The sequence below is a fragment of the Mus musculus genome, chromosome 12, assembly GCF_000001635.26.
Source record: "Mus musculus strain C57BL/6J chromosome 12, GRCm38.p6 C57BL/6J".
In the NCBI taxonomy this organism is placed as follows: Eukaryota; Metazoa; Chordata; class Mammalia; order Rodentia; family Muridae; genus Mus; species Mus musculus.
Window position 1 is genome coordinate 85,709,845 of NC_000078.6, and position 8,990 is coordinate 85,718,834.

Below are 8,990 nucleotides of genomic sequence, written 5' to 3' on the forward strand. Positions count from 1 at the left end.
ACCAATGAGGTAGATAACCCAGGGCCAGGGCTCTGTTGTAGGCCCAGCCCGTAATCCCTCAGAATAGCAGAATCAGTAGAAGCCACCTTCAACTGCCATGCTCTCATGAAGGGGAAGGAGGAGTCGGCCCTGTGCTTGTTAGCCAAGTCCTGACCTGTTGGTTAGTGACTCTGATTTCCCTAAAGCCTCATTTTGATGGTCCCTGCCCAGGTGTCTCTTACCCCCTGGAATAAGGGCAGTGTTGAGCTGATGTGAGCATTAAACTTCATAGAGGCCTGACTAACCTGCCTCCTGCCTATGACTTCCTTGTGACCTGTCTATGAGAGGATCTCAGAGCAAATCATGGTGGTAGGGACAGAGTGGGCTCTCATCTTGGAAGCCATTGCCTCTGCATGCCCCAGAGTAGGGCTAGGCTGAGCCTGATTCAGAGTCTGCTTAGGATATAGGCTGAGCCTGATTCAGAGTTTGCTCAGGTTACCGCCACTGAGTACCCCCTTGTCCTTCAGTGCCATCTCTGGAATCCTAATCTTTGGTCTCCCATCAAAACGGCAAACTGGTGCTTCCCCCCCTTCCAGAGCAGAGGCTCCATATGTCTGGGATTTGTGACGGAGAGCGGCCTTCTCTTCAGTTCCCTACAGGACCAGGATTTGGGGGTCCTGGCCCCTCTATCCCACCCAGCGGCCCCAGCATGAAACCACTCACTTCAGGTGCCCCGTGTGTCATCTGTCATCATCTTGAGACACAGAACTCTAGGTCCAGTTTTCTTTGCAGCTGACCACTACTTGGCCTTTCATAGGCAGGCTTCCTTCCAGTCAGAGATGTCTCCCCTCACCCCTGCTGTAGCATGGTGATTTCCCCCTAGAAATCCCGCACAAGACACATGACTGGCCCGGGCATCTTCTGAATGAGACTTGGGGCCAGAACTAGAAATGCGATCTCACGTGCGCTGTTCCCATCTCTCAGCAGTGACTCCTCTTCCCCTTTCATTCCCCACTTTCTAATGACCCTGGGTGGTTCCACTTCTCCTTTCTGATCAGCTTGGTGAAAGCAGACAGCAGAGGTGCAGTCTCTCTGCACGGGGACTGGGAGGGGCAGCCACTGAGTTCAGACATCACAACCCAGCTTAGCTGCTCAGTACAGGAATGACACATCACACCAATGGCTGGACCAGTTCTTAGGTACACACAGGCACCGTGAATGCAGTGGATCAGAGTATAACAAATGAATAGTATGTCATGTCTCTGTAGCTCCATCCAATGGGGTCATGCTATAATGTAAGTATAGTGATTGCTATATCTCCCAGTTTGTAAGACAAGCTAAAATCATAATTCCTCTATGAGTTCCTTTTCTCTCTCTCCTCTCTCTCTCTCTCTCTGTCTCTCTCTCTCTCTGTGTCTCTGTCTCTCTCTCTGTGTTTACCCCTTTCCAGTATTGAGGGTTGAAGCCAGGGCCTCCAATATGGTAGGCACATTCTGTGCCACTGAACCACACTTCAGCATTGAAATCCAAGTTTTAGGATTATGAGTCTGTCTGTCTATTTCGAGGCACTCAGGATCTGTAACCTTGGCTGGCCTGGCACTTAAATAGCTCAGGCTGGCCTTGAACTTGAAGCAATTCTTCTGCCTCAGCCTTATGGGTGCTGGAATTACAGACATCTTCTACCACACTCTTCTCCAATTTCTAAAATAATCTATGGACCGACAAACTACATTGATAGGCCAGATTTGCCCCTTACATCTGCTTGACCTGGGACAAAGTATAAATGTCCCATGTTCTAGGTCTCAATACCTAGACACCGTTCTCTTCTCTGGCAAAGATGACTTCACATCTGCCCTGATGTGCCAGCTTCAAATTTAGGATTTTTAGACACCTTGGAATTTGATCAGTTCAGGTAATGGGGAGACAGACCTCTAGTGGCAGTCAGTCTGTTCTTGCTCCATCCCTGGCTCCTCCTGTCCACAGCATCAAACTCTGTTCACACTCCAGCCCCAGGAAGGACAATTCTGGAAAGAACTGCAGCCATGGGAGGAGCATTAGCTTAGGGAGTCTGGGCATCCTGGAGACACAGAGCACTGCGGGCTCTGAGGAGGTGTGCCTCCTTTGTCCTAGGGATTCCTTTCCTCGAGCCAGGCGTGGTGGCACACGCCTTTAATCCCAGCAGTTGGGAGGCAGAGGCAAGTGGATTTCTGAGTTCGAGGCCAGCCTGGTCTACAAGTGAGTTCCAGGACAGCCAGGGCTACACAGAGAAACCCTGTCTCAGAAAAAACAAAACAAACAAACAAACAAACAACAACAACCAAAGATCCCTTGCCCCACTAGAAGGAATAAAAAACCAGGAGACAGACCAGGTTACCAGCTGCTGGACCACAACTGGCTGGCAATGTATATTTGAATGTATACTTCCAGCCCCTGTCACAGTTGCTCCTGTGGTTTTGTGACACAGGAGGTGAGGCATCTGGGTATCCCACTTACTTGGAGGACAGGTAGGCTGTCTCCATCCTCCTTCTGCCCAGGTTCCCTTCTCTCCAACTGATTTCAGCATTCCAAAGTTGTTCCAGGGAGTCCTAGCAATGAAAGGGGTTAAGGAACCAAGACCAACACTAACTTCCAGTTCTGCTTTGTTTTGTTTATTTATTTTTAGACATGGAGTCTTTCTGTGTCTATGTATCTAGTCTGGCTTCTAACTTCAAATCCTTCTGCCTCATCCTCCTGAGAGTAGGGATTGTAAGCATAGAGAGAATTAATACCTTAAGACCCGCCAAAGGGCAGTGCGTGACTCAAAGGAATGTGTTTCTCTTGATTTTAGGTCACCAACACTGATGCAGGGATGTTTGTTAGAATTGTTGCTATAGAGATGAGCAGTGTCTGCCCTAGTCTTCAGTACCACACAAAGAGTGGGAGGTAGGACTAGAAAGGGGACAGAGATGTGCCAATCCTAAAACTCTTGTGGGGTATGTGGCTTAGTTAAGTTCACCATGTGATGTAATGAAATACCATGAACAAGAACTTGGGGAGGAAAGGGTTTATTTGGCTTCTATTTCCACAGCATTGTTTGTCACTGAGGGAAGTCAGGACAGGAACTTGCAAACAGGGCAGGAACCTGGAGGCAGGTGCTGATGCAGAGGCTTGGAGGGATGCTGCTTCCTGGCTTGCTCCTCATGGCTCGATTATCCTGCTTTCTTTCTTTTCTTCTTTCTTCTTTCTTTCTTCTTCCTTTCTTCCTTTCTTCCTTCCTTCTTTCTTTTTCTCTCCTTTCTTCTCTTTCTTTCTTTCTTTCTTTCTTCCTTCTTTCTTTTTCCCTCCTTTCTTTTCTTTCTTTCTTTCTTTCTTTCTTTCTTTCTTTCTCTCTCTCTTTCTTTCTTCCTTCCTTCCTTCTTTCTTTCTCTCTCCCTCCTTTCTTTTCTTTCTTTCTTCTTTCTTCTTTCTTTCTTTCTTCTTTCTTTCTTTTCTTTCTTTCTTTCTTTCTTTCTTTCTTTCTTTCTTTCTTCCTTCCTTCCTTCCTCCCTTCCTCCCTTCTTTCTTTTTCTCTCCTTTCTTTTCTTTCTTTCTTTCTTTCTTTCTTTCTTCCTTCCTTCTTTCTTTTTCTCTCCTTTCTTTTCTTTCTTCCTTCCTTCCTTCTTTCTTTTTCTCTCCTTTCTTTTCTTTCTTCCTTCCTTCCTTCTTTCTTTTTCCCTCCTTTCTTTTCTTTCTTTCTTTCTTTCTTTCTTTCTTTCTTTCTTTCTCTCTTTCTTTCTTCTTTCCTTCTTTCTTTCTCTCTCCCTCCTTTCTTTTCTTTCTTTCTTCCTTCTTTCTTTCTTTCTTTCTTTCTTTCTTTCTTCCTTCCTTCCTTCCTTCCTTCTTTCTCTCTCCCTCCCTCCTTTCTTTCTTTCTTTCTTTCTTTCTTTCTTTCTTTCTTTCTTTCTTTCTTAACTTTTTATTGACTCCTCATGAGTTTCACATCATACACCCCAGTCCCGCTCCCATATCCCCTTTCAACTTTGCAACCTCCCCCCCAACATAAAAAACAAACAAACAAAACCCAAAGCATAGAAAACATCTCATTGTGAAAGCTGTAGTATGTCACAGTGTGTCCCACAGTATATCCTTCTGTCCACACATCTTCACTTGCAAATATTCGTTGCATTGAGTCAGAGTCATTGGTCTGGTTAGAGATCTCTGGCTTCTGTGACACCATCAATATTGGATTCTTACCAGGACTCCTCATGGTTATCCTGTTGTTGCCCCGTGTCATGGAGATCCTGCAGCTTTGGAACAACTGGACTGACCCTTTCACGTGACCCAACTTTTAGCAGATGATATAGATTTAGGGTGTACCAACTCAGATCTTGGCCTACCAGGCAGCCAAGCTAGTCAGCCCACTCCCGCCCAGGTCCACCTAGACCAATAGGGTCTCCCTTATCTACATCACCAGGGGAGCTTGCAGTACTACTCTGGCTAGGCCACCCAATGCACCATCAGCAGGACGCAGGTTCAACTCTGTTCTCATGACTTCTCACCGGCTCACCCACACCTCCACCATCAAGGCCAACTCCATGGTGTTGCCTAGATGAGGTGTACGGCCTGCTCTCCTGAGTGGTGCAGCTGGTGAGGGGTAGGGCCAGCTCTCCCACACTCATGACCCTGTGGGCAGCTTTCCCGACTGTCAGAGGTGATAGGGGCAGGGCATGATCTCTGTGCCCATGCCACCCCACGACAGTAGAGTGCTGTCCCTGGTGGCCACCCTGGCCCCCGACTCTCATCTTGTTTTTATGCTGATATGTGATGTGAGTTAACTCCCTTAAGATAAACAAAAACCGAATACTGCTTGAGTAATCTACTGGTAAGCAGAGCTAAGAAACCCTCTCTTAGAGAATTTCATAGGAAAAGGCACAGATGGATCCTGTGCTCAGGGGTCTGCCTGGTAGACTCCTGTAAAAACGCTGCCAAGCCTGTCAATGACAACCATGGTTGAAAGGGGTGGCAGAGACTGGTCATTGTCTTATATTTTCTTGGCAATAAGATAATAAGTTCCATCTTCCTGCCTACATTGCAGCTAGACCTGGCCATGTGACACAGTTCTAACCATGAACTTTAAACAAGTAGGTCTTACAAAAAAAGCTCTTTAAAAATTGAAGCTGTCAGGGGACTGAAGAGATGGGTCAGTGGTTAGAGCACTTGTTCTTGCAGAGGACTAGGGTTCAGTTCTCAGAACCCATAGGGTGACTCAAAGCCATCCATAATTTCAATTCCAGGGGATCTTATGTCCTCTGAACTATGAGAGAACCAGGCACACATGGTGCAAATACACGCAGGCAAAACATTCATACACATAAGAATAAAGAAATCTAAACAAGACAAAACAGTGAGGCTATCCCAGTGAGCACACACATTCCCCACCTCTTTTTTTTTTTTTTTTTTTTTTTTTTTTTTTTGCCTGAAAGTAGATGTAATACTAGAGAGGGAGCCACTATCTTAGGACCATGAGCAAACCATGCATGCATGGAAAGAAAGGAAAGAGATTCTAGGTCACTGATAATTTTAAGAAAAATGGGGGGGGGGGGGGCTGGAGAGATGGCTCAGCGGTTAAGAACACTGCCTGTTCCTCCAGAGGTCCTGAGTTCAACTCCTAGCAACCACATAGTGACTCACAACCATCTGTAATGGGCTCCAATGCCCTCTTCTGGTGTGTCTGAAGACAGCTACACTGTACTCATATATATTAAATAAATAAATAAATAAATAAATAAATAAATAAATATTTTTTTTAAAAAAATGGCTAAAACCATAATGGTTTAAAAAAAATACCATTCTTAACCGTGCATGGAAGTGCATGCCTTTAATCCCAGCAATCAGGAGGAAGAGACGGGCAGATCTCTTTGAGTTTTGAGGGCAACCTGTTCAACCTGTCAAATTCAAAGACAGCCAGAGCTACATAGCGAGTTTCTGTCTCAAAACAGACATTCTTGGGGCTGGAGAGATAACCCAGCAGTTAAGAGCACACACTGCGCTTGCAGAGGACCTACGTTCAGTTTCCAGTACCCACATCTATCAGCTGCAGTTTTCATCATTCTAACAGATTGAACACCAGGATGGGAGGGGGAGGTTTACAGAGAGGAACCAGGAACCATGGGATGCTACAATCTCAACCTTCCCTTCCATCGGCACTATTGTTTTGTTTTGTTTTTAATATTTATTTATTTCATGTATATGAGTACATTGTCGCTGTACAGATGGTTGTGAGCCATCATGTGATTGCTGGCTCAGAAACTCTGCTCGCTCTGCTCCACTTGCACTGGCTCTGGCCCAAAGATCTATTTGTTATATGTAAGTACACTGTAGCTGTCTTCAGACACTCCAGAAGAGGGCATCAGATCTCATTACGGATGGTTGTGAGCCACCATGTAGTTGCTGGGATTTGAACTCAGGACCTTCAGAAGATCAGTCAGTGCTCTTAACCACTGAGCCATCTCACCAGTCCCTGACACTATTGTTTAACTGCTAACTACAATAGAGAAAGCAACGCTAACCCACAGGGCCACCTTTGATGGCCGCAGTATTGGTCCCCTATTTTGGTTTTGGTTTTTGTTGTTGTTGATGTTGTTTTGTTTTGTTCTGTTTTATTATTGTTTGATTTTGTTTGTTTGAAGCAAGGTTTCTTTGTGTTTGCTGTCCTGGAACTCACTCTGTAGATCAGGCTGGTCTAGAACTCACAGAGATCTGCCTGCCTCTGCCTCCCAAGTGCTGGGATTAAAGGCATGCGTCACCACTGCTCAACTATTGGTTAGGAGTTAGGGTTCTACCTCTGTGAACAGACACGATGACCAAGGCAATGCTTATAAGGACAACATTTAATTAGGGCTGGCTCACAGGTTCAGTCCATTATCATCAAGGTGGGAGCAAGGCAGGCATGAGGAGCTGAGAGTTCTACTTCATCTGAAGGCTGCTAGGAGAAGACTGACTTCCAGGCAGCTAGGATGAGTGTATTAAAGCCCACCTCCACAGTGACATACCTACTCCAACAAAGCCACACCTCCTAATAGTGCCACTCTCTGGGCCAAGCATATATGAACCATCACAAGAACACAGAACATTCCCCAACAGCAGAGGCATTGAAAAGACTTTTTTTAAAAAAAGATTTATTTATTATATCTAAGTACACTGTAACTGTTTTCAGATGCACCAGAAGAGGGATTCAGATCTCATTACAGATGGTTGTGAGCCACCATGTGGTTGCTGGGATTTGAACTCAGGACCTTCGGAAGAGCAGTTGGTGCTCTTAACCACTGAGCCATCTCTCCAGCCCGAAAAGACTTTTATTTTTAAAAATGTCTCAATTTGTAGACCAGGCAGATCTGGAACTCACAGAGATCCTCCTACCTCTGGTAGGATTAAAGGTAGACACCACTATGACTGTCTCCCCCTCTCTCCCTCTCCCTCTCCCTCTCCCTCTCCCTCTCCCTCTCCCTCTCCCTCTCCCTCTCCCTCTCCCTCTCCCTCTCCCTCTCCTCTCCCCCTCTCCACCACTCCCCCTCCCTCCCTCCCTCCCTCCCTCTCTCCCTCTTTCCCCCTCCCCCTCCCTCTCCCTCTCCCTAATTGGACTCCCCCTCATAAAGTAAAAGGAACACCAATTTCTGGAGCCCCTAAATTCTAAAGTTATGTAAATAAATCAGGAAAGGCAGGCTAAAAGTCAAAAGAATATAAGTAAAATAATTCAAAGTCCATATGACTTAATTCAAAAATCACAGTTATATGTAATTCTTATGGTATATCATGATTTTCGTGAATCTCTTAATATAGTTACTGACTCAATATTCAGAAAGAGTTGTTTTGCATATAGAAAACTGCTGATTTAGAATTAACATCACTGTTTATTCAACAACAGCAAGTAATCAGAAATAGAAATCCTCCATTATATAACACATATCCAATCCCATACAGGTCTGCCAGGCCCTCTAGCACAAGATCATGATGAAATCGGTCAACCATTAATAGGATACTTGCTAGAAGCTTCAGAATTTCATTTTAAAACACACTATTTAAAAGGGGATTTTTCTATCACTTGACAACACACTGAGGGAATTATAAGGAAATGTCCTGCTTGTTCTTTGTATAATCAAACTCCGTTAACTGGAAGGAGTAACCCTAAAGGTCCCCCAAAGAAATTAAATTTTGCAAATGGATATGTTTCATTTGCAGAGTTTAGAAAGATTAAAATATGTGCACCATACCGTAGACACGTATTCAAGATTTCAGTGGGCACAGCTTTAAGTTCTGGAAAGGATGGTTTTGTAATGACACATTTAACAGAAGTTATGGCAACCATGGGAATACCCTACAAATTAAAACTGACAAGGCTCCAGCATATGTCTCTAGTAAAATGAAGCAATATTTTTGCCTACTACAATAGAAAGCATATTGCAGGTATCCCACACAATCCTACAGGACAAGCAGTTGTAGAGAGATCTAATTGTATTTTTGTTTTGTTTTGTTTTGTTTTGTTTTTCGAGACAGGATTTCTCTGTATAGCCCTGGCTGTCCTGGAATTCATTTTGTAGACCAGGCTGGCCTCGAACTCAGAAATCCGCCTGCCTCTGCCTCCCAAGTACTGGGATTAAAGGCGTGCACCACCACGCCCGGCAAAGGGAGTCCAAAAAGCCTACAGCACCTGGCATTCCCAGGAGGTATCCCATCCAAGTACTAACCAGGCCCGACCCTGCTTAGCTTCCGAGATCAGACGAGATTGGTCACGTTCAGGGTGGTATGGCCATAGACCTAATTGAGTTTTTAAAGGGATGCATAACAAATGAAAAGGGATAACAAAGACCCCCAGAGAAAAATTACATAAGATTTTACTAACTTCATTTTTTTTTTGGTTTTTCTTTTTTTTTCTTTAAGATTTATTTATTTATTATGAGTACACTATAGCTGTCTTCAGACACACCAGAAGAGGGCATCGAATCCCATTACAGATGGTTGTGAGCCACCATGTTGTGGCTGGGAATTGAACTCAG

The 8,990-nt window shown here is 44.7% G+C and overlaps 1 non-coding gene across 1 annotated transcript; it reads right to left on the reverse strand.

Moving 5' to 3' along the window:
- Positions 1 to 8,632: 8,632 nt before the first annotated feature.
- LOC115488082 lies at positions 8,633 to 8,751 on the reverse strand. The gene has a single exon (XR_003950372.1). It is a non-coding gene; the product is annotated as a 5S ribosomal RNA (ribosomal RNA).
- Positions 8,752 to 8,990: the final 239 nt, after the last annotated feature.